Source organism: Meriones unguiculatus, chromosome 1, assembly GCF_030254825.1.
Source record: "Meriones unguiculatus strain TT.TT164.6M chromosome 1, Bangor_MerUng_6.1, whole genome shotgun sequence".
NCBI lineage: Eukaryota > Metazoa > Chordata > Mammalia > Rodentia > Muridae > Meriones > Meriones unguiculatus.
This window is the reverse complement of record NC_083349.1, coordinates 83,274,194-83,300,927: the sequence shown is the minus strand read 5'-3', so window position 1 is coordinate 83,300,927 and position 26,734 is coordinate 83,274,194. Positions and strand designations below refer to the sequence as shown.

Here is a 26,734-nt window from a genome sequence, read left to right as displayed (position 1 = left end):
ACTGAGGGGGAAGGGGTGACTAGGCTAAGAGTTTCTCATCAGTCAGGGGGCAAGCTGGGGCTTGATCACATGGCAGAAGCAAGAGTCCAAGGAACAAGCATGGGCTCATTAAACCTAGACCTAACAGTAACACAGCCGTTTGCATCATATTCTATTCAGAGCCTAGCAAAACATAAGGCTTGATTCAGGGGTAGAAAAATAAACTTCACCACTTCTGGGAGTGGCTGCATAGTCAAATTGCAAAAATGTTTGGAAAAAAGAGGGCGATGAATTCTGGGTACATTTTTAGAATTAGTCTACTGCATAGGCAGTTCCATGGCCTTTGATCTTATAACTAGCTCCAGCTCAAGAGAGTCTCACTTAGTCCATCTCTGTTAAGATGTGAAGATATTCACATATAAGAGAAGCCATAATAAAAAGCCTTCACTAACACTAATTTTGTTTTGTTCCCTCTTTTTGTCCTCATGCTGCCAAGGCACTTAAACTCACATGCAGATTTTTTGGATTCCTAATGCCTAAACATACACACATCCTTGCCAAATTTCATCTTGTTATGGATGAAGAGGGGGGTGTCTTCATTCTCCTTGAATCCCTCAGAGTTCTTAGTCAAACAGCCTGAGAAAACAATTTAAGCAGTTTCCTGTCAGAAACTCCAGAAATCCTGGGTCCAATCAAAACTCAAAATTCTTAGTCAAGCCAACAGTTCTCTTTGCGCATAAAAGAACTTTGGGATCCGCTTCACCTCAAGAAGGAAACCAAACCTGCACCCATTCTCTTTGCTGTTTGTGGCAGGAAAATTATGACTGATGTTAAAAAGGCTCTCCTTTTACAGCACAGATCCATGGTGCCAAGTCAATCTTACATCCCTCTGTGGTTATAACCCTGAAATAATTCAGAAAGCCAAAGGAAAGAGGAAATCAAACAACATGACAGTTGAAAGAATAAATGAAAAGGAGAATCCAGAGAAAGAAATTAGCCAGTAGTGAAATTTATTTTGGTGGGGTGGGTGGAACATGCTAGAATGTGAGAGGGGAAAGTAGAACAAATCCCTGATGTTTTCCTGGCCCTTGCTTTGCACTGCAAATGCTATTGCCTATTGGGCAGATCTGTTTTAAAAGATTCTCTTCATTCCAGTCCCAGCAGGGAGAGGTTTAAAGGTGAGGCTGACTGATCAATTGAGAGGCTAGGCAATAGTTGAAGGCTTCCACAGAGCCATTTCCACCTCCCTTCAAAGGAGTCAGTTACAATTCTATCACCACAAAGGTGCATCTTAAGATCCATGCCACACATCACTGAAGCTCTGCTTCAAGCCTCCTAAAAACCAGAGCTGTTAACCTGCATTTCAGGTATTGCTCTGGTCGACAAATATCACACTAGAAATCATACTAGCTGTTTTGGGAGCCATGTTGGCTCCTGCTTATGTATCTTCTCCAGGTAGCAACCACAGCTCTCCCATACTGTGTGAGGACTTCTTTCATGAAAGCTTTCTGACTAGGGAAAGTGTATGCTTATTTATAGGCTGGACAGTTTTGAAACAAGACATAAAGATGAGAGAGAAAAACAAAAACCTGAGGTGTTACATATATCTCAGAGGCAGAAGAGAATGGGTGATAGAGAAAATATAATTGTTTTCAAATCTATGCGATAACTAGGATCGCAGAATTGCCAAGCAGTGTGAGATCTGACTGAAGAGTTGAAGGATGTATTCTGGGAGACTTCCAGAAAAAGGGGCTATGAATTAATGGCTTAAAATAACAAAAACTGGGCTGGAGAGATGACTCAGAGGTTGAGAGCACTGGCTGCTCTTCCAAAGGTCCTGAGTTCCCCAGCACCCACATGATGGCTCACCAGCATCTATAATGAGATCTGGTGCCCTCTTCTGGCAGCAGGTATACATGCAGGCAGAACACTGTATACATGATAGATAGATAGATAGATAGATAGATAGATAGATAGATAGATAGATAGATCTTTTTTAAAATAACAAAAATTTGTTCTCTTATGTCCTGGAGTTAAGACATCTAAATCAAGAGTTTGTCAAGTTCATTGTTCACTATGAAACCTTAGATAGGACCTGTACTCACTTCTCCTAGCTTCTAGTTGTCATCAACAATCCTTGGTATTCATTGGCTTGTGAAAGAGAAACTGTCTCTGGCTTGATCGTTGTGTGGCCTTCTTTCATGGATGTCTATGTCTTTGTCTCCAAACTCATCTTTTTTAATTTATTTATTTTTTATTAGTTACAATTTATTCATTTTGTATCCCAAATGTAGCCATCTCCCTCATCCCCTCCCAATCCCACTCTCCCTCCCTCTTCTCCCCCTATGCCCCTTCCCTAGTCCACTGATAGGGAAGGTCCTTCTCTCCTTCCAGCTGATCCTAGTCTATCAGGTCTCATCAGAATTGGCCACATCATCTTCCTCTGTGGCCAAATTCATCATATTGTAAGTGCATACATCATGCTGGACTGGGAACACACCCTAATCCACTATGTTCTTGTCAAAAGTTGATTGCATCAACAAAGACCCAGTTTCCCAGGTTCTGGATAAATGTGAATTTTTGGTAGATAGTATTCATCTTAGTACAGGAGTAAATACTTGTCCATTAGCCTTTATAATTGGGATAGGAGAAGGAAGAGAAGAAACCAGAAGAGGAAGAAGAGAAAGGAGATGCTTTTAAACATGGTGGTAAAAGACTGAATTTTCCAGAGGAGGTGGGGAGGAGATTGTTTTGTTCTTTTATTTGTTTGGTTGGGGTTTTTTGTTTTTTGTTGGTTAGTTGGTTGGTTGGTAAGGTTGAGTTTTTGAACCAATGATATATCTGATGTAGCATCTCCATTATACTTGACACTTTGGGAAAATAAGGAAAAATAAAATAAATCAAGCTCCTTTTGGTAGCATTTACTGGGCCTGTGGACCACTTAAGTAGCAATGAGAAAGGTTCACAAGTTGATGAGCTCAGAGAAAGAAAAATAATCTCTCTGATATTTGAACAAACACATTGAATAGCTATGTATACAGGACTATTTCCTGCATGTTCACCTTACGCCTGACAGGACAAAAAAGTAAACAAATCATAGAAAAATCAAGGTTGTGGTAGGGTAATAACTGAAAGCTTTAAGAGTATATCTGGTGATAATAGTATTATAGATTAAATAGGCAGAGAAGAGAGGGCCTAGAGAGTGCCTCTTTGGAGTAGGAGATGTTTGCTGTCAGGTCCTCCCAGATGACATGGCATCTGTGATGATAAGTTCATAATGACACTTACGAGAAAAGCAATCCATACTGGGGCACTGAGGCTGTGGACAAAAGCCATCTTGTCATGTTCCAGAACCAGCAATCAAACCATTATGTACACAGTGACATGGTGAGACAGGTGGCAGAAACTAGATTAAAAAGAGCCTTGGGAGCCATCCAGATGTGAACCCTGAAATCTACAATAACAAATGACTTGATGAAATATTTGCATTGGTACAATAGTAATAGGAATGTTATAGGAGTAACCAACTACTTTCTGATTGGCTCAAAGGCCCATTATGACATGACTTGGTGGGAAGAAGGAGAAGAAGAGGAAGGAGATAAAGAAGAGGAGGAAGAAGACTTGAAGTTGGGGGAGAAGAAGCAGGAGGAACCAAGGAGTTGAGGCAAATGAGGTGAATATGATCAAAATACATTGTGTAAAAATCTCAAATAATTATTTCTATAAAAAGAAACTTTAGATTTGACTCTGAGTTATATAGTAAGGCACAGGATGGTGTTGAGAATAGTCACATGACTGGCTTATATTTTAACAAGGTCATGATGACTGCTATGTTAAGAATATAATGAGGATACTGGGCAGTGGTGGTACATGCCTTTAATCCCAGCACATGGGAGGTAAAAGCAAACAGATCTTTGAGACCAGTCTGGTCTATGGAGCAAGTTCCAGAACAGCCAGCGCTACTGGAAACTCTGTCTCTAAAAACCAAAAGCCAAAAGCCAAACTAAATATATTGAGGGCTAAAAGCTGAGCATCATAGTAGACACCTTTAATGCCAGCACTCGATAGGCAGAGGCAGGTGTATCTTCATGACTTCAAGGCCAGCCTGATATATACAGTGAGTTTTAGGACGGCCAAGACTATATAGAGAGACCCTATCTCAAAAATAAATAAATAAATAAGAATAGGCTAGTGAGATGACTTAGTGAGTAAAAGTACGTTTCACACAATACTCACAAGCTTCATGACCTGAGCTCAATCCTAGGTACCCCACAGTGAAAGGAGAGAACTGACTCCTGAACAACATCCTCTGACCTCTACACATGTACTGTTGTTCCCACACACAAAAAAAAAACTAATTCATTCATTAAATAAATAAAGTTGTATATTGTGCTTGCTTTGGCAGCATATACAAAATATGAATGAAATAGAAAAGATTACCATATCCTCTGTGCAAGAATGAGATAAAAATTTGTGAAGTGTTCCACGAGTTCCACGATTATTTTAAAAAAGAATAGGTTGCCCTCCCCTCATCTACTGGCCAGCCACAGCCTGCCAGCAGCAGTGGTCAGGTCTACCCCGGACCCTCTGTGCTCCCCTTTCTCTGTACAACCCACACCCCAGTTCCCGGCCTATGCCATTCCCTGGGGCCCACACCAATCTGAGACACCAGAGATTAGCACAGATCAGGGAGTAGAGGAAACACCAGAAAACTGCATCCATCTGGGACCCCAAGCTCTACCTACAACCCCAGGAACCTATAACCATCAGAGACCACCAGGCCTGCTAATAACTAACAGTCAACCAAATGGCTAGAGGTCAACGCAAAAACACCAGCAGCAAAACCCACAGCCATATGACACTAGTATCACACCAAAAGCACAAGAAAAACAATCTTAAGTCTGAGGTTATGAAAATTATAGAGGCCTTAAAAGAAGAAAATAAATCCCTTAAATAAACACAGGAAAATAAAATCAAACTCATGAAGGAACTGAACAAATCCTTTAAAGAAACACAAGAAAATGCAACCAAACAGAGGAAGGAAATGAATAAAACTGTCCAGGACCTAAAAATTGAAATAGTAGCAATAAAGAAAACACAATCCAAGGCAATACTGGAGATGGAAAACCTAGGGAAGAGAACATGAACTACAGACACAACCATCAATAACATAATATTAGAGATGGAAAAGAGAATCTTGGGTGTAGAAGATACAATTGAAGAAATCGATACATCAGTCAAAGAAAATGTCAAATGTAAAAAGTTCCTGATGCAAAACATCCAAGAAATTTGGGACAATATGAAAAGACCAAACCTAGAAATAGAAGAAGAGGACTCTAAACTCCAAGGCCCAGAAAATATTTTCAACAAACTCGTAGAAGAAATCTTCCCAACCTAATGAAAGAGATGTCTATAAACATACAAGAAGCCTACAAAACACCAAATAGATAGGACCAGAAAAGAAAATCCTCCCATCACATAATCAAAACACTAAATGTACAGAAGAAAGAAAGAAATTAAAAGGTGCATGGGGAAAAGGCCAAGGCACATATAAAGGCAAACCTTTCAAAATTACACCTGACTTCTTAACAGAGACTATGAAAGCCAGGAGGGCCTAGACAGATGTCATTCAGACACTAAGAGAGCACAGATGTCAACCCAGACTACTATATCCAACAAAACTTTCAAGTACCATAAATAGAGAAAAAATATATTACATGACAAACCCAAATTTAAACAGTACCTAGCCACAAATCCATCCCTCCAGAAGATACTTGAAGGAAAACTCCAACCCAAAGAGGCTAACTACACCCAGGAAAATGCAAGAAACAAATAACCACACAGCCACAAAACCAAAAGAAAGGAAGCAGGTACACACACTCTACAAACAACAACATCAAAATAACAGTAACAACAACTGGTCATTATTTTTCTCAACATGAATAGCCTCAACTCCCCAGTAAAAAGACACTGGCTAACAGAATGGATTCATAAACAAGACCCACCATTCTGTTGCATAGAAGAAACATACCTCAGCAATAATGACAAAAATTACCTCAGAATAAAGGGCTGGAAAAGGTTTTCCAAGCAAAGGGAGATAAGAAACAAGCTGGAGTACCCATTCTAATATCTAATAAAATAGACTTTCAACCAAAATTAATCAAAAGAGATGGGGAAGGGCGCTTCATACTCAATCAAAGGAAAAATCAACCAAGAGGATGTCTTAATTCTGAACATATATGCCCCAAATGCAAGGACAACCACATTTGTAAAAGAAACATTACTAAAGCTTAAGTCACATATTGAACCCCACACATTAATAGTAGGAGACTTCAACACACCTCTCTCACCAATGGACAAATCATTAAGATATACACTAGGAGGCAGGGCAAGATGGCAGCGCCGGGAGGACTCTCATTCTGAGAAGCAGCAGCAAGATCAGCACAGTGACCAGCAATCAGAACTCGCAGCCATAAAACACAGTCATTGTGTTTCCCAGGTGAGAGGATACCCCACGATGGGGGATTCAATCAGCTTTTAACTCACCTGGCTAAACCGAGGAAGAGCTCCCGGTTCCACCAGACGCTTGGCTGCCGGCTCCAGTCCCAGCCCCAGCCCAGAGCCACAAGCCAGTGTCTCTGGTCACGGTCCCAGACTGAACCGTGTGCACCACACTATCAGAGACTGAAATTTTTAGTCGAAAGATAACCCCACGGTGCAGGAAACGACTGGGACCGGCCTTAGGTCACCCAGACATCCCCTGGAAAAGACTAGGGTTCCACAGGCACCCCAGGAGCCAGCCTGGAGCCAAAGCCAGGGATCCAGGCACCAGCACAGAGCCCTGCCTGCGTGCCTGATTCACCGCCTGAGATAGAACTGTGGATACCAGGGCACCAGCGAATGAATTTTACTGTCCAGTGCAAACACACAGGGAGGGAAACGGCTGGTCTGATCTCAGAGCACTCAGCCGACACCCCCAGCCCAAAAAGGTCTCGGGAAAATTACCCAGTTTAGACAGACACCCAGGCTCCCAAAGGCCGAAAAGGCAGACACAGGCAGTTTCTGCAGCCAACCAGCTGACGGAGACTGAGCAGTGCACACCAGGGCAAAAAAAGAGAATGGGAATCCCTGTCTCCAGAGAATCCACAGGGAAGGAAGGAAACTGTACTGACTTAAATCACCCAATCCTTCCCTGGAAAAACTCTAGGAGACTGGTGGGGCCAAGCCGCCATCTGTGGTGGGGCCAAGCCGCCACTCACCTGTGCTCCAGACACAGGCACAAACAGTTGCTGCGTGCCAGATGTCCACCTGGGTCACAGCAGCTAATCATTAAATTGACAACAAGAAATGCAGAAACAGGGCAGCTGTCCTCAGGACTTCCCTGGGTGAGAGGAGAACCCTCTCAACTAACAAAGACCACAGTTACCACTCAGGTCTATATACCTGAGGTGAGCAGCAGCAACTCCTGAAAAAACGCCAGCCATCCAGGGACTATACCCAAAAAGCTGAGAAGACATCCTTCAGAAAAAAACAGCTTTCTGCAAAGGGGATTCTCTCCACCACAGGATCCCCAGGAACCACCAGAAAATAACCCCAAACACCTAAAATAGCACAATGGGTAGAGGCTGGCATAAAAGCTCAAGCAACAAAAGACAGAGCAATATGGCATCTCCAGAACCCAGTTACCCAGGGGCAAGTAGCCCTGGACACCCCACCATAACTGAAATCCAAGAAGATGACCTAACAAGTATGCTCATGAAGATGATAACAGAGGAAACAAATAAGATACGTAAAGACATAGAGGAAGATAAACTCAAACAGAATATTGCCATCCGTAAAGAAATAGAGGAAGCTGCAGCCAAACAGTTTATGGCTTTTAGAAAGGAAATGCTTAAAGCACTGAATGAAATAAAAGAAACAGAGTTGAAGGAACTAAAAGAAAAACAGGAAAGTACAATCAGACAGGTGAAGGAAGTAAACAAAACAACTCAAGACCTGAAGATAGAATTGGAAAAATTAAAGAAAACACAAATGGAGGAAATAATGGAGAGGAAGAACCTAGGGAAGAAAACAGGAACTACAGAGGTTAGCATAACCAACAGACTACAAGAGATGGAAGAAAGAATCTCAGGTGTAGAAGATACAATGGAAGAAATCGATGTATCTGTCAAAGAAAATGTTAAATCCAAAAAATTCCTGACACAGACGGTCCAAAAAATCCAAGACAATCTGAAAAGACAAAACCTAAGAATATTAAGTATAGAGGAAAAAGAAGACTCCCTTCTCCAAGGCCCAGAAAATACTTTCAACAAAATCATTGAAGAAAATTTACCCAAGCTAAAGGAGAGGCCAATTAGAATACATGAGGCCTACAGAACACCCAACAAATTTGACCAGAAATGAAAATCCTCCCGCCACATAATAATCAAAACAGTAAGTATACAGAACAAAGAAATAATACTAAAAGCTGCAAGGGAAAAAGGCCAAGTAACATATAATGGCAAACCCATTAGAATCACACCTGACTTTTCAACAAAGACTATGAAAGCCAGAAGGGCCTGGACAGATATCATGCAGACCCTAAGAGAACACAGATGTCAGCCTAGGCTACTATACCCCGCAAAACTCTCAGTCTTCATAGATGGAGAAAACAAGATATTCAATAACAAAAACAAATTTCAACAATACCTACAAACAAATCCAGCATTACAGAAGACACTGGAAGGGAAAATACAACCCCAAAAAATTAGCTTCTTTCAAGAAAACACAGGAAATAATTAACCTTACTACAGTAAAATAAAAAGCAACCAAGCACACAACCTGATGACCACAGCCAACATCAAAAATCAAGGGATCTAACAGCCACTGGTCATTAATCTCTCTCAACATCAATGGACTCAACTCTCCAATAAAAAGACACAGATTAACAGAATGGATACATAAACAAAACCCAGCAATCTGTTGCATACAAGAAACACACCTAAGACACAAAGATAGACATTACCTGAGGGTAAAGGGTTGGAAGACGACTTTCCAAGCAAACAGACCCAAGAAACAAGCAGGAATAGCCATTCTAATATCTGATAAAATAGACTTTCAACCAAAATTAATAAAAAGAGATGGGGAAGGACACTTCATACTCATCAAAGGAAAATTCCACCAGGAAGACATCACAATCCTGAACATCTATGCCCCAAATACAAGAGCACCCACATTTGTTAAAGAAACATTGATAAAATTTAAACCACATATAGATCCCCACACATTAATAGTGGGAGACTTCAACACCCCACTCACAACAAAGGACAGGTCAACAAAACAGAAATTAAACAAAGAAACAATGTCTCTTACAGAGGTCATGAATCAAATGGACCTAACAGACACTTACAGAACTTTACACCCAAACACAAAAGAATATACCTTCTTCTCAACACCTCATGAAACCTTCTCCAAAATAGATCATATAGTTGGTCACAAAGCAAGCCTCAACTGATACAAGAAGATTGAAATAATCCCTTGTATCTTGTCTGATCACCATGGAATAAAGCTGGACCTCAACAATAACAGAAATAACAAAAAGCCTACACACACATGGAAACTGAACAACTTGTTACTAAATGACAGCTGGGTCAGGGAAGAAATAAAGAAAGAAATTAAAGTCTTTCTAGAAATCAATGAAAATGAAGACACAACATACCCGAACTTGTGGGAAACAATGAAAGCAGTGCTAAGAGGAAAGTTCATAGCACTAAGTGCCTTCAAGAAGAAATTCGAGACAGCTCATTCAAGCAACTTAATGGCTCACTTAAAAACCCTAGAAAAAGAAGAAGCAGACACACCAAGAAGGAGTAGACGGCTGGAAATAATCAAACTCAGGGCTGAAATCAATCAATTAGAAACAAATAAAACAATTCAAAGAATCAATGAAACCAAGAGCTGGATCTTTGAGAAAATCAACAAGATCGACAAACCCTTAGCAAAGCTAATTAAAAGTCAGAGAGACACCACCCAAATCAACAAAATCAGAAATGAAAAGGGGGATATAACTACAGACACTGAGGAAATCCAAACAATCATTAGGACTTACTTCAAAAGTCTATATGTCACAAAATTTGAAAATCTAAATGAAATGGACAATTTTCTTGATCGATTTGACTTACCAAAGTTGAATCAGGACCAGGTAAATCAACTAAATAGTCCTATATCCCCCAAAGAAATAGAAGCGGTCATCAAAAGTCTCCCATCCAAAAAAAGCCCAGGACCAGATGGCTTCAGCGCAGAATTCTACCAGACATTCAAAGAAGAGCTAACACCAATTCTCTTCAAATTATTCCACAAAATAGAAACAATAGGAACATTACCAAACTCATTCTATGAAGCCACAGTCATCTTGGTACCTAAACCTCACAAAGACTCAACAAAGAAAGAGAATTTCAAGCCAATCTCCCTTATGAACATTGATGCAAAAATACTTAACAAAATATTTGCAAACCGAATCCAAGAACACATCAAAGATATTATCCACTATGACCAAGTAGGCTTCATCCCAGGTATGCATGGGTGGTTCAATATACAGAAATCCATCAATGTGATCCACCATATTAACAAACTGAAAGAAAACAACCACATGATAATCTCCCTAGATGCTGAAAAAGCATTTGACAAAATCCAACATCCATTCATGTTTAAAGTATTGGAGAGATCAGGGATACAAGGCACATATCTAAACATAGTAAAGGCGATATACAGCAAGCCTATAGCCAACATCAAACTGAACGGAGAGAAACTTAAAGCAATCCCACTAAAATCAGAGACAAGACAAGGCTGCCCACTCTCTCCATATCTCTTCAATATAGTGCTGGAAGTCCTTGCTAGAGCAATAAGACAGTTGAAGGAGATCAAGGGGATACAGATTGGAAAAGAAGAAGTCAAATTATCACTATTTGCAGATGATATGGTAGTATACGTGAGTGACCCCAAAAACTCTACCAGGGAACTCCTACAGCTGATAAACACCTTCAGCAAAGTGGCCGGATACAAAACTAACTCAAAAAAAATCAGTAGCCCTCCTGTATACAAAAGACAAAAGGGCTGAGAAAGAAATTAGGGAAACAACACCCTTCACAATAGCCACAATGACATAAAGTACCTTGGTGTAACCCTAACCAAGGAAGTCAAAGACTTGTATGAAAAAAATTTCAAGTCTCTGAAGAAAGAATTAGAAGAAGATATGAGAAGATGGAAAGATCTCCCATGCTCATGGCTTGGCAGGATTAACATAGTAAAAATGGCCATCTTACCAAAAGCAATCTACAGATTCAATGCAATGCCCATCAAATTGCCAACACAATTCTTTACAGACCTGGAAAGAAAAATTATCACCTTCATATGGAATAACAAGAAACCCAGAATTGCTAAAACAATTCTCTACAAAAAAAGATCTTCTGGAGGTATCTCCATCCCTGATCTCAAGCTGTACTATAGAGCAACAGTTATAAAAAACTGCATGGTACTGGCATAGAAACAGAATGGTGGATCAATGGAACCGAACAGAGGACCCAGAAATAAACCCACACGCTTATGGACACCTGATCTTTGACAAAGACGCCAAAACCATACAATGGAAAAAAGATAGCATCTTCAACAAATGGTGCTGGTCTAACTGGATGTCTACATGTAGAAAAATGAAAATAGATCCATACTTGTCACCCTGCACAAAACTGAAGTCCAAGTGGATCAAAGACCTCAACATAAAACCAGACACATTAAAGCGGCTAGAAAAAAAGTGGGAAATACCCTAGAACTCATTGGTACAGGAGAGAACTTCCTGAACAGAACACCAACAGCACAGGCTCTGAGAGCAACAATCAATAAATGGGACCTCATGAAACTGAAAAGCTTCTGTAAAGCAAAGCGACTGCCTACAGATTGGGAAAGAATCTTCACCAACCCTTTATCTGACAGAGGACTCATATCAAGTATATATAAAGAACTAAAGAAGCTGAAAAGCAGCAAACCAAGTAATCCACTTAAAAAATGGGGAACAGAGCTAAACAGAGAACTCTCTGTAGAGGAATATCGAATGACAGAGAAGAATTTAAAAAATGCTCAACCTCATTAGCCATTAAGGAAATGCAAATCAAAACAACCCTGAGATTTCACCATGGCCAAGATCAAAAACTCAAGTAACAACACATGCTGGAGAGGTTGTGGAGAAAGAGGAACCCTTCTGCACTGCTGGTGGGAATGTAAACTTGTACAACCACTCTGGAAATCAATCTGGCGCTTTCTCAGACAACTAGGAATAGTGCTTCCTCAAGATCCAGCCATACTGCTCCTAGGCATATATCCAAAAGAGGCTCAAGTACACAAAAAGGACATTTGCTCAACCATGTTTGTAGCTGCTTTATTTGTAATAGTCAGAAGCTAGAAACAACCCAGATGCTCCTCAACTGAAGAATGGATGCAGAAATTGTGATACATCTATACAATGGAGTATTACTCAGCAATGAAAAATAAGGAAATCATGAAATTTGTAGGTAAATGGTGGGACCTGGAAAGGATCATCCTGAGTGAGTTGTCCCAGAAGCAAAAAGACACACACGGTATATACTCACTCATATAAACATACAACATAGGATAAACCCACTAAAATCGGTACATCTAAACAAACTAAGCAAAAGAGAAGACCCTAACTAAAATGCTCAATCCCTATCCTGAACGGCAAAGAGGATGGACATCAGAAGAAGAAGAAAACAGGAAACAACCTACGAACCTGCAACAGAGGGCCTCTGAAAGCCAGAAGAAGAAAACAGGAAACAACCTAGGAACCTGCCACAGAGGGCATCTGAAAGCCTCTGCCCTGCAGACTATCAAAACAGATGCTGAGCCTGATGGCCAACTGTTGGGCAGAGTGAATGGAATTTTATGTAAGAAGTGGGAAATAGTAAGAGCTGGAGAGGACAGGAACTCCACAAGGAGAGCAACAGAACAAGAAAATTTGAACACAGGGAACTTCCCAAAGACTCATACTCCAACAAAGGACTATTCATGGAGATAACCTAGAACCCCTGTACAGATGTAGCCCATGGCAGTTTAGTGTCCAAGTGGCTTACATATTGATGGGAAGAGGGACTGCCTCTGACATAAACTGATTGGCCTGCTCTTTGATCCCCTTCCCCTGAGGGGGGAGCAGCCTTACCAGGCCACAGAAGAAGACAATGCAGCCATTCCTGATGTGATCTGATAGACTAAGGTCAGAAGGAAGGAGAGGAGGACCTCCCCTATCAGTGGACGTGGGGAGGAGCATGCATGCAGAAAGGGGAGGTATGGTGGGGTCGGGAGGGGAGGAGGGAGGGGCTTATGGGGGGATACAAAATGAATAAAGTGTAATTAATAATAATGAAAAAAAAGAAAAAAAAGATGTACACTATACAGAAATAATGAAACTGACATTATGAGTCAATTGGACCTAACAGATATCTACAGAACATTGCATCCAAACACAAAAGAATGTATCTTTTTCTCAGCACTTCATGGAACCTTCTCCAAAACTGACCACATACTTGACACAAAGCAAGCCTCAATGAATACAAGAAAATTGAAATAACAACTTGTATTCTATCAGACCACCATGGATTAAAGGTAGATTTCAACACCAACAGAAACAATAGAATGCCTACAAACTCATGGAAACTGAACAACTCTCTACTTAATGACCACTGGGTCAGGGAGAAAATAAAGAAATTAAAGACTATAATTCAATGGAAATTAAGGTACAACCTACTCAAATTTATGGGACACAATGAAAGCAGTGCTAAGAGGAATGTTCATAGCACTAAGTGCCTTCATTAAAGAAAGTGGAGAGAGCTCATACTAGCAATTTAATGGCTCACCTAAAAGCTCTAGAAAAGTAGGAAGCAAACACACCCAAGAGGAATCAATGGCAGGAAATAATCAAACTCAGGGCTGAAATTAATAACCTAGACACAAAGAGAAAAATGTAGAGAATTGACAAAACCAAGAAAGACCTGTTTTTTTTTTGAGAAATTCAACAAGATAGACACTTAGTCAAACTAACTAAAAGACAGAGAGAGAATATCCAAACTAATAAAATCAGAAATGAAAAGGGGTATATAACAACAGACATCAAGGAAATCCAAATAATCATTAGATTGTTCTTTAAAAACTGTAAGCCACAAAATTAGAAAATCTAAATGAAATGGATGGTTTTCTTGATATATATCATTTACCAAAGTTAAATCAAAATCAGGTTAACAATTCAAGGCACATACCTAAACACAATAAAGGCAATATACAGCAAGCCAATAGCCAACATCAAGTTAAGTAGAAACTTAACAGCATTCCTGCTAAAATCAGGAACAAGACAAGGCTGTCCACTCTCACCATATCTATTCAATATAGTACTTGAAGTTCTACCTAGACCAATAGGAAAATAAAGAGGATACAAATTGGAAGAGAAGAAGTCAAAGTATAGCTATTCACAGATAATATGATAGAATTGCTACGGCTGATAAACACCTTCAGCAAAGTGTCTAGATACAAAATTAACTCAAAAAAATCAATAGTCCTCCTTTATACAAACAACAAAAGGGCTAAGAAAGAAATTAGGGAAACAACACCCTTCAGAATAGCAACAAACAATATAAAATATCTTAGTGTAACTATAACCAAGCAAGTAAAAGACCTGTATGACAAGAACTTCAAGTCTTTGAAGAAAAAAATTAAAGATTTTAGAAGATGAAAAAATCTTCCATGCTCACGGAGCAGTGGAATCAACAGTAAAATTGAACATCCTGCCAAAAGCCATCTACAGATTCAATGCAGTTTTCATCAAAATTCCAATTCTTTACAGACCTGTAAAGAGCAACCATTAACTTCATATGGAAAAATGAAAGGCCCAGGATAGCCAAAACAATTATGGTGGTATCAACATCCCTGATTTCAAGCTATAATACAGAGTAATAGCAATAAAAAGTGAATGGTATTGACATAGAAACAGACAAGTTGATCAATGTAGCCAAACTAAAGACCCAGAAATAAACCCACTACTCCTACGGGCACTTGATTTTCAACAAAGGAGCCAATACCATACAATGAGAGGAGGGGGAATACATCTTCAACAAATTGTGCTTGTCTAACTGGATGTCTGCTTGTAAAAAAATGCAAATAGACCTTTATTTATCACCCTGCACAAAACACCAGTCCAAGTGGATCGAAGACCTTGACATAAAGCCAGAGACTCTAAACCTATTAGAAGACAAAGTGGGTAAGCGTCTGGAACTCACTGGCACAGGAGACAGCTTCCTGAACAAAACACAAACAGCACAGGCTCTGAGACCAACAATTAATAAATGACATCTCATAAAACTGAGAAGCTTCTGTAAGTCAAAGGACAAAATGCAGCCCACGGATTGGGAAAAGATCTTTATCAATCCTACATCAGACAAAGGGCTAATATCCAAACTATACTAAGAACTTACAAAAGTAAACATCAACAAATCAAATAATTCAATTTAAAGATGGCTGGAAAGCTAAACCAAGAATTCACAACAGAGGTATCTTGAATGATTGAGAAGCACTTAAAGAAATGTTCAATTCTTAGCCATCAGAGAAATGCAAATCAAAACAATTCTAAGATTCTATCTTACACTAGTCAGAATGGCTAAGATCAAAAACTCAAGTGACAGCATGTGTTGGTGAGGATGTGGAAAAGGGGAAACACTCCTTCATTGCTGGTTGGAGTGTAAACTTGAACAAACTCTCTGGAAATCAATCTGGAGGTTTCTCAGACAATTGGGAATAGCTCTACCTCAAGACCCAACTACATCACTCCTGGGTTATATACCCAAAAGATGCTCCACCATAAAACAAGGATATTTGCTCAACTATGTTCATAGCTGCTTTATTCATTATAGCCAGAAACTGGAAACAAACTAGATGTCCCTCAACTGAAGAATGGGTGCAGAAATTGTGGTACATTTACATAATGGTATAATACTCAGCTATTAAAAACAAAGAAATCTTAAATTTTGCAGGCAAATGAATGGAACTAGAAAAGATAATCCTGAGTGAGGTAGCCCAGGCCCAGAAGAACACACATAGTATGTACACTTATAAGTGGATATTAGACCTGTAGTACAGGATAACAGTACTACAATCCACAGACCTGAAGAAGCTAAGTAGCAAGTAACAAGAAGGGTGCAAGGGAGGGTGCTAGAATGTCACTCCGAAGGGGAAATAGAATAGACAGAAGATGTGGATGAAGAGAAGAAAATGGGCAGGAGATGGAATGGAAAGAAAACAAGGGTGAGGCTCAGATGTGGGGAGAACAGAGGTGGGAGGTAAGAGGGCTGGGAACAAGAAGGGAAACTAAGGGGGAACATCTCTTTGTCAAGCTGGAGGCCTGCAACAGAGTTGGCTCCTGGGAAGATATGGGTGTGACTCTAGGTGAGACACCTAATGAAGGTGAAGAAGCGTGAAGACTGAATGACTAGTCAGCATGACTAGTGGAAGGAGGACCACTATGACCATCTTTATTCAAATACAATGTCACTTCTAACAGTAAAAGCAGTGTCCTCTTCTCCCCTGTGTAATCCTTCCCTGGACCCAGGATGGTCATCTAGATATCCTCCTCTCCATGCTCCACTCCATCTGTCAAGTGAATCTCAAGAAAAGACATGGCTTTCTACTCTAAGGAGTTGCTGAGATCGTTACTCTACAGTACACTAGACCCTTTCAACTGATATCCTCTCAGGCCCCTAATAAATGTGACCATGTCATACTCTCCCATAGAGTTTTAAGGCTATGTTGGAGTGTGTTCCTGAAGTAAATATGGCTACCCTTACCATTCCACTAATAGGCTTATTTCCTAGACTTCCACTTTGGTGGCAATGTATAAAGCTCAACATTGATATTAGTCACATCCTAGGAATACCATGATTACTGACAAAAACAAGTTCTTAAAGACTGTTTTGTCCCCTTGCCCAAAGTAAGCTTCTGAATGACTCATTTAACAGACTTGTAACAAAGCATTACATTACCTTTTTTATTTTTATTTTTTGCATCCTTTGCATCTGTGCTGGCTTACATCTGTGGTAGTCAGCAATGAAGCCAAAGGTAATGATCCTGAGGGAGTTATTAGAAACTAGCATTTGTGGATAGCATAACAGATAACGCAGCACCATGAGCCATAAGACATTCAGTAACATCTAGAAAATGTAGAATCAATACACAACACTGATTTTACACAAGTCATGCAAAACCACAGCAAAGTAACTACAGCTTTGCCATCTCTGTCTTGTAATAGGAAATAAGAAATTAGAAGTATCACTTTTAGTAATAAAGAACCTAAAGAGATCTGAATAGGAAGAAAAAGACAGGTCATAGACGCCATTGAGAATCTTTTTACTGACAGTAATAAGTAAATATATAATAAATTATCTAATCATTATGTTATATGTTCATAAATAAATAAATATAGCTCAAATGTGCCTATTAATTTTGTGGCACATCTATTTGAAGTTTTTTAACTACATTTTGCATCTCTGTGGAGGTATCCATATAGAGGTCAGAGGTCAACTTGATAGAGTAGGTTATTTCCTTCCACTGTGCGGCTCTTGGGAAACAAGCTCAAGTAATCATCTTTGCAGCAAGCATCTTTACCCGCCATCTCACTGGCTCTATGGTTCTTTGTTGTTGTTGAGATAAGCTCTTGCTCTGTACCTGGCTGGCTTGGAACTCTCTATGTAGACCAGGTTGGCCTCAGACTTCTTTCTCCCAGGTTCCGGACTACAAACACGTACCATCATGCCAGGCTCTATGTACATCTTTTAGCCAAACTCTTATGTTGACAGGCCTTTATGTAGAACACACCTTCACATGCATGCACAGCAGCACATGCACACACACACACACGCACACGTACACGCACACGCACACACACACACACACAGTGTCCCTGAGTACTTAAGCTATATAAGAGAGTATGGGAACTCTAGCAAAAGTTGAGGTAGTTTTCAGGTGGAGCTGGACAGTTCATCATTACGGGGGGGGGGGGGGGCACAGGCAGGACATGATAATTGCTTTCAAGTTTTTCAGTTAAATAAGTAGCAGCAGAGTGGGGACCAGGATGAGATGAGGGAGGGGACTACAGTCTGAATAGAAAGTAAATAAATTGTAAAAAAAAAAAAAAAAAAAATTAAGAGGGGGAGGGGCAAGATGGCGGAGCCAGGAGGACTCTCAGTCTGAGCAGCAGCAGCAGGATGAGCACAGTGACCAGTAATCAGAACTCGCAGCCATAAAACACAGTCATTGTGTTACCCAGGTGAGAGGATACCCCACGATGGGGGATTCAATCAGCTTTTAACTCACCTGGCTAAACCGCGGAAGACCTCCAGGTTCCGCCAGACGCTTGGCTGGCGGCCCAGAGCCTCAAGCCAGTGTCTCTGGTCACGGTCCCAGACTGAACCGTGTGCACCACACTATCAGAGACTGGAATCTTCAGTCAAGAGATAACCCCAGGGTACAGGAAACGACTGGGACCGGCCTTAGGTCACCCAGACATCCCCTGGAAAAGACTCTGGGTCCACGGGCACCCCAGGAGCCAGCCCGGAGCCAGAGCCGGGGACCCAGGTTCCTACACTGAGCTCTGCCTGCCTGCGCTCTTGACTCGCCGCCTGAGATAGAACTGTGGGCACCAGGGCACCAGCGAATGAGTTTCACTGTCCAGTGCAAACACACAGGGAGGGAAACGGCTGGTCTGATCTCAGAGCACTCAGCCGACACCCCCACCCCAAAAAGGTCTCGGGAAAATTACCCAGTTTAGAGAGACACCCAGGCTCCCAAAGGCCGAAAAGGCAGACACAGGCAGTTTCTGCGCACCAGACAGCTGGCAGAGACTGAGCCGCCATCACACAGCTGTGCTCCAGTCACAGGCAGTTTCTGCGGCCAGCCACCGCGGAAACTGAGCAGTGTGCGCCAGGGCAAAAAAAGACACTGAGAGTCCGTGTCTCCAGAGAATCCACAGGGAAGGAAGGAAACTGTCCTGACCTAAATCACCCAATCCTTCCCTAGAAAAAGTCTAGCAGACTAGTGGGGCCAAGGCGCCAGCACTCAGCTGTGCTCCAGACACAGGCACAAACAGTTGATGCACGCCTGATGTCCAACTGGGTCACAGCAGCTGATCATTAAATTTACAACAAGAAACCCAGAAACAGGGCAGCTGCCCTCAGGACTTCCCTGGGTGAGAGGAGAACCCTCTCAACTAACAAAGACCACAGTTACCACTCAGGTCTATATACCTGAGGTGAGCAACTCCTGAAAAAATGCCAGCCATCCAGGGACTATACCCAAAAAGCTGAGAAGACATCCTTCAGAAAAAAACAGCTTTCTGCAAAGAGGATTCTCTCCACCACAGGATCCCCAGGAACCACCAGAAAATAACCCCAAACACCTAAGATAGCACAATGGGTAGAGGCTGGCATAAAAGCTCAAGCAACAAAAGACAGAGCAGTATGGCATCTCCAGAACCCAGTTACCCAGGGGCAAGTAGCCCTGGACACCCCACCATAACTGAAATCCAAGAAGATGACCTAACAAGTATGCTCATGAAGATGATAACAGAGGAAACAAATAAGATACGTAAAGACATAGAGGAAGATAAACTCAAAGAGAATATAGCCATCTGTAAAGAAATAGAGGAAGCTGCAGCCAAACAGTTTATGGCTTTTAGAAAAGAAATGCTTAAAGCACTGAATGAAATAAAAGAAACAGAGTTGAAGGAACTAAAAGAAAAACAGGAAAGTACAATCAGACAGGTGAAGGAAGTAAACAAAACAACTCAAGACCTGAAGATAGAATTGGAAAAATTAAAGAAAACACAAATGGAGGAAATAATGGAGAGGAAGAACCTAGGGAAGAAAACAGGAACTACAGAGGTTAGCATAACCAACAGACTACAAGAGATGGAAGAAAGAATCTCAGGTGTAGAAGATACAATGGAAGAAATCGATGTATCTGTCAAAGAAAATGTTAAATCCAAAAAATTCCTGACACAGATGGTCCAAGAAATCCAAGACAATCTGAAAAGACAAAACCTAAGAATATTAAGTATAGAGGAAAAAGAAGACTCCCTTCTCCAAGGCCCAGAAAATATTTTCAACAAAATCATTGAAGAAAATTTACCCAAGCTAAAGGAGAGGCCAATTAGAATACATGAGGCCTACAGAACACCCAACAAATTTGACCAGAAAAGAAAATCCTCCCGCCACATAATAATCAAAACAGTAAGTATACAGAACAAAGAAATAATACTAAAAGCTGCAAGGGAAAAAGGCCAAGTAACATATAATAGCAAACCCATTAGAATCACACCTGACTTTTCAACAGAGACTATGAAAGCCAGAAGGGCCTGGACAGATATCATGCAGACCCTAAGAGAACACAGATGTCAGCCTAGGCTACTATACCCCGCAAAACTCTCAGTCTTCATAGATGGAGAAAACAAGATATTCAATAACAAAAACAAATTTCAACAATACCTACAAACAAATCCAGCATTACAGAAGACACTGGAAGGGAAAATACAACCCAAGAAAGCTAGCTACATTCAAGAAAACACAGGAAATAAATAAGCTCACTTCAGTAAAACAAAAAGCAACCAAGCACACAACCTGATGACCACAGCCAACATCAAAATCAAGAGATCTCACAGCCACTGGTCATTAATCTCTCTCAATATCAATGGACTTAATTCTCTAATAAAAAGACACAGACTAACAGAATGGATGCATAAACAAAACTCAGCAATCTGTTGCATACAAGAAACACACCTAAGACACAAAGACAGACATAAACTGAGGGTAAAGGGTTGGAAGACAACTTTCCAAGCAAACGGACCCAAGAAGCAAGCAGGAGTAGCCATTCTAATATCTGATAAAATAGACTTTCAACCAAAATTAATAAAAAGAGATGGGGAAGGACACTTCATACTCATCAAGGGAAAATTCCACCAGGAAGACATTACAATCCTGAACATCTATGCCCCAAATACAAGAGCACCCACATTTGTTAAAGAAACATTGATAAAATTTAAACCACATATAGATCCCCACACATTAATAGTGGGAGACTTCAACACCCCACTCACAACAAAGGACAGGTCAACAAAACAGAAATTAAACAAAGAAACAATGTCTCTTACAGAGGTCATGAATCAAATGGACCTAACAGACACTTACAGATCTTTACACCCAAACACAAAAGAATTTACCTTCTTCTCAGCACCTCATGGAACCTTCTCCAAAATAGAGCATATAGTTGGTCACAAAGCAAGCCTCAACAGATACAAGAAGATTGAAATAATCCCTTGTATTTTGTCTGATCACCATGGAATAAAGCTGGACCTCAACAATAACAGAAATAACAAAAAGCCTATACACACATGGAAACTGAACAACTTGTTACTAAATGACAGCTGGGTCAGGGAAGAAATAAAGAAAGAAATTAAAGTCTTTCTAGAAATCAATGAAAATGAAGACACAACATACCCGAACTTGTGGGAAACAATGAAAGCAGTGCTAAGAGGAAAGTTCATAGCACTAAGTGCCTTCAAGAAGAAATTCGAGACAGCTCATTCAAGCAACTTAATGGCTCACTTAAAAACCCTAGAAAAAGAAGAAGCAGACACACCAAGAAGGAGTAGACGGCTGGAAATAATCAAACTCAGGGCTGAAATCAATCCATTAGAAACAAATAAAACAATTCAAAGAATCAATGAAACCAAGAGCTGGATCTTTGAGAAAATCAACAAGTCGACAAACCCTTAGCCAAGCTAACTAAAAGTCAGAGAGACACCACCCAAATCAACAAAATCAGAAATGAAAAGGGGGATATAACTACAGACACTGAGGAAATCCAAACAATCATTAGAACTTACTTCAAAAGTCTATATGCCACAAAATTTGAAAATCTAAATGAAATGGACAATTTTCTTGATCGATTTGACTTACCAAAGCTGAATCAGGACCAGGTAAATCAACTAAATAGTCCTATATCCCCCAAAGAAATAGAAGCGGTCATCAAAAGTCTCCCATCCAAAAAAAGCCCAGGACCAGATGGCTTCAGCGCAGATTTCTACCAGACCTTCAAAGAAGAGCTAACACCAATTCTCTTCAAACTATTCCACAAAATAGAAACAGAAGGAATATTACCAAATTCATTCTATGAAGCCACAGTCACCTTGGTACCTAAACCTCACAAAGACTCAACAAAGAAAGAGAATTTCAGGCCAATCTCCCTTATGAACATTGATGCAAAAATACTTAATAAAATACTTGCAAACTGAATCCAAGAACACATCAAAGATATTATCCACTATGACCAAGTAGGCTTCATCCCAGGTATGCATGGGTGGTTCAATATACGGAAATCCATCAATTTGATCCACCATATTAACAAACTGAAAGAAAACAACCACATGATAATCTCCCTAGATGCTGAAAAAGCATTTGACAAAATCCAAGATCCATTCATGTTCAAAGTATTGGAGAGATCAGGGATACAAGGCACATATCTAAACATAGTAAAGGCAATATACAGCAAGCCTATAGCCAACATCAAACTGAACGGAGAGAAACTTAAAGCAATCCCACTGAAATCAGGGACAAGACAAGGCTGCCCACTCTCTCCATATCTCTTCAACATAGTGCTGGAAGTCCTTGCTAGAGCAATAAGACAGTTGAAGGAGATCAAGGGGATACAAATTGGAAAGGAAGAAGTCAAATTATCACTATTTGCAGATGATATGGTAGTATACGTGAGTGACCCCAAAAACTCTACCAGGGAACTCCTACAGCTGATAAACACCTTCAGCAAAGTGGCCGGATACAAAACTAACTCAAAAAAATCAGTAGCCCTCCTGTATACAAAAGACAAAAGGGCTGAGAAAGAAATTAGGGAAACAACACCCTTCACAATAGCCACAAATGACATAAAGTACCTCGGAGTAACCCTAACCAAAGAAGTCAAAGACTTGTATGAGAAAAATTTCAAATCTCTGAAAAAAGAATTAGAAGATATGAGAAGATGGAAAGATCTCCCATGCTTATAGCTTGGCAGGATTAACATAGTAAAAATGGTCATCTTACCAAAAGCAATCTACAGATTCAATGCAATGCCCATCAAATTACCAACACAATTCTTTACAGACCTGGAAAGAAAAATTCTCAACTTCATATGGAATAACAAGAAACCCAGAATTGCTAAAACAATCCTCTACAATAAAAGATCTTCCGGAGGTATCTCCATCCCTGATCTTAAGTTGTACTATAGAGCAACAGTTTTAAAAACTGCATGGTACTGGCATAGAAACAGAATGGTGGATCAATGGAACCGAACAGAGGACCCAGAAATAAACCCACACACTTATAGACACCTGATCTTTGACAAAGACGCCAAAACCATACAATGGAAAAAAGATAGCATCTTCAACAAATGGTGCTGGTCTAACTGGATGTCTACATGTAGAAAAATGAAAATAGATCCATACTTGTCACCCTGCACAAAACTGAAGTCCAAGTGGATCAAAGACCTCAACATAAAACCAGACACATTAAATCGGCTTGAAAAAAAAGTGGGAAATACCCTAGAACTCATTGGTACAGGGGAAAACTTCCTAAACAGAACACCAACAGCACAGGCTCTAAGAGCAACAATCAATAAATGGGACCTCATGAAACTGAAAAGCTTCTGTAAAGCAAAGGACACCGTCATCAAAACAAAGCGACCGCCTACAGATTGGGAAAGAATCTTCACCAACCCTTTATCTGACAGAGGACTCATATCCAGTATATATAAAGAACTAAAGAAGCTGAAAAGCAGCAAACCAAGTAATCCACTTAAAAAATGGGGAACAGAGCTAAACAGAGAATTCTCTGTAGAGGAATACCGAATGGCAGAGAAGCACTTAAAGAAATGCTCAACCTCACTAGCCATTAGGGAAATGCAAATCAAAACAACCCTGAGATTTCACCTTACACCCATCAGAATGGCCAAGATCAAAAACTCAAGTGACAACACATGCTGGAGAGGTTGTGGAGAAAGGGGAACCCTTCTGCACTGCTGGTGGGAATGTAAACTGGTACAACCACTCTGGAAATCAATCTGGTGCTTTATCAGACAACTAGGAATAGCGCTTCCTCAAGATCCAGCCATACCACTACTGGGCATATATCCAAAAGAGGCTCAAGTACACAAGAAGGACATTTGCTCAACCATGTTTGTAGCAGCTTTATTTGTAATAGCCAGAAGTTGGAAACAACCCAGATGCCCCTCAACTGAAGAATGGATGCAGAAATTGTGGTACATCTACACAATGGAATATTACTCAGCAATGAAAAATAAGGAAGTCATGAAATTTGCAGTTAAATGGTGGGATCTGGAAAGGATCATCCTGAGTGAGTTGTCCCAGAAGCAAAAAGACACACATGGTATATACTCACTCATATAGACATACAACATAGGACAAACCCACTAAAACCTGTGCATCTAAAGAAACTAAGCAAGAGAGAGGACCCTAACTAAAATGTCCAATCCCCATCCGGAAAGGCAAAGAGGATGGACATCAGAAGAAGAAGAAAACAGGAAACAACCTAGGAACCTACCACAGAGGGCCTCTGAAAGCCTCTGCCCTTCAGACTATCAAAGCAGATGCTGAGCCTGATGGGCAACTGTTGGGCAGAGTGAATGGAATTTTAGGTAAGAACTGGGAAATAGTAAGAGCTGGAGAGGACAGGGTCTCCACAAGGAGAGCAACAGAACAAGAAAATTTGAACACAGGGAACTTCCCAGAGACTCATACTCCAACCAAGGTCTATTCATGGAGATAACCCAGAACCCCTGCACAGATGTAGCCCAGGGCAGTTCAGAGTCTAATTGGGTTACATAGTAATATGAAGAGGGACTGCCTCTGACATAATCTGATTGGCCTGCTCTTTGATCACCTCCCCCTGGGGGGGAGCAGCCTTACCAGGCCATAGTAGAGGACAATGCAGCCACTTTTGATGTGAACTGATAGACTAAGATCAGAAAGGAGAGGAGAACCTCCCCTATCAGTAGACTTGGGGAGTGGCATGCATGCAGAGGGAGGAGGGAGGGTGGGATTGGGAGGGGAGGAGGGAGGGGCTTATGGGGTGATGCAGAATGAATAAAGTGTAATTGATGAAAAATTTTAAATAAAAAAAGGGAAAAAATAATTTAAGAACCTTAAATGACTTTCAAAAGTGGAGGAAAACAATGAGTTAGTCAATTGGCATGGAGTACGTCTCACCCCTGGGGGCAATGGTCTCCTGAACCTACTCAGACCTCGGACACCACCACTGCTAGTTCTAGAACTGATGCAGGATGTTCCAACGAGGGGGTTAAGGCTTCTCATAATATTTCCTATAAGCCCACACCTGTTTGTTTATATCCCCCATTTTTATTCATTATTAGCCAGATAGAGCCAAGTAATTGTGGTGATGATAATTGCTTTTTTGCCCAATGCTGGAATGCTAGTGAATTCAGGTATGCCCTGGTTACTCGCATGCCTCACTGGGTGCCTGTGCCCATTGATGCCCCTCACGCTATGACTCTCTTCAGACAGAAAAGGGATCTTGGAACTACAGCCACCATTGTTACTGCCATCTCATTGGCGGCTGTTGGAGCTACCACCGCGGCATTAGCCATGAGTCATACTGTGCAGACTGCTCAGACCCTGAATAATCATTTAACCAATGTAGCTCATGCCTTAGTTGTACAAAAAGGAATTAATGCTCAACTAAAAGGAGGCTTGATGGTGTTCAATCAGAGGATTGACCTCGTGCAGGAGCAAATTGATACCCTATGGCAAATCGCTCAACTTGGCTGTCAATGAAAATATGCTGGACTTTGAGTCACTAGCATATAACATGAGAATTTTTCCTGTGCTGCAAATCTGTCTAAACAATTGTCGAGCTACATTTTAGGTAATTGGACTGGAGAATTCGATACTACGATGGAGCAACTGAGAGTGGCCATTGTCACAGTAAATTCTACCAGAGTGGACGCAGGACTAGCCACAGGATTATCATCATGGATTGCTGCAGCCATGAAACATCTGAAGGAATGGGTGGGCATGGGAGCATTAGCAGGCCTTCTGGTGTTGGTCTCCTTGGTTTGCCTGTGGTATATATGCAAGATTAGAGTCTCACAACAGTGTGATGCAGCCATGATCATTCAGGCCTTTACAGCCATTGAAGCAGGACATTCTCCCCAAGCATGGTTGGATACCATAAAAAGCTAAAATGATACGCTCAGGATGCAAGGCTAAGCACTGCACTCAGGGTCAGCCGCTTTCGACCCAGAGAAGAGCATGTCTGATTGCATGCCGGTTGATGCCCCAGGTCCCGCCTCTGAGAAAAAGGTATTGGACGGGTCTGATGCTCTTTGGGTGGATGACACCTAAATGAACATCAGTACAAAGTCCCAATTTATTTCTAATTTCAGAGATCAGACCTCTACTCCTGCCTGATGCGTCTAAAACAAAAAGGGAGAACTGTAGAGAGCTGCAGAATGCTATGCCTTAAAGATGGAGCTGGTTTCCGCCTTCCACCTTCCCGTTGGTGAGTGCTCTCTGTCACGAACAATTCCACATTTGGCTAAGGCTGAGGATCTGGCTTGCTTCCATGTATGTGGACCTATCTGCATTGCCCACGTG

At 40.8% G+C, this 26,734-nt stretch overlaps 1 non-coding gene across 1 annotated transcript; it reads left to right on the top strand.

Annotated features, from left to right (window-relative positions):
• Positions 1-4,370: 4,370 nt before the first annotated feature.
• On the top strand, positions 4,371-4,472 carry LOC132651318 (U6 spliceosomal RNA). Its single transcript, XR_009589060.1, has one exon. It is a non-coding gene; the product is annotated as a U6 spliceosomal RNA (small nuclear RNA).
• The last annotated feature ends 22,262 nt before the right edge of the window (positions 4,473-26,734 follow it).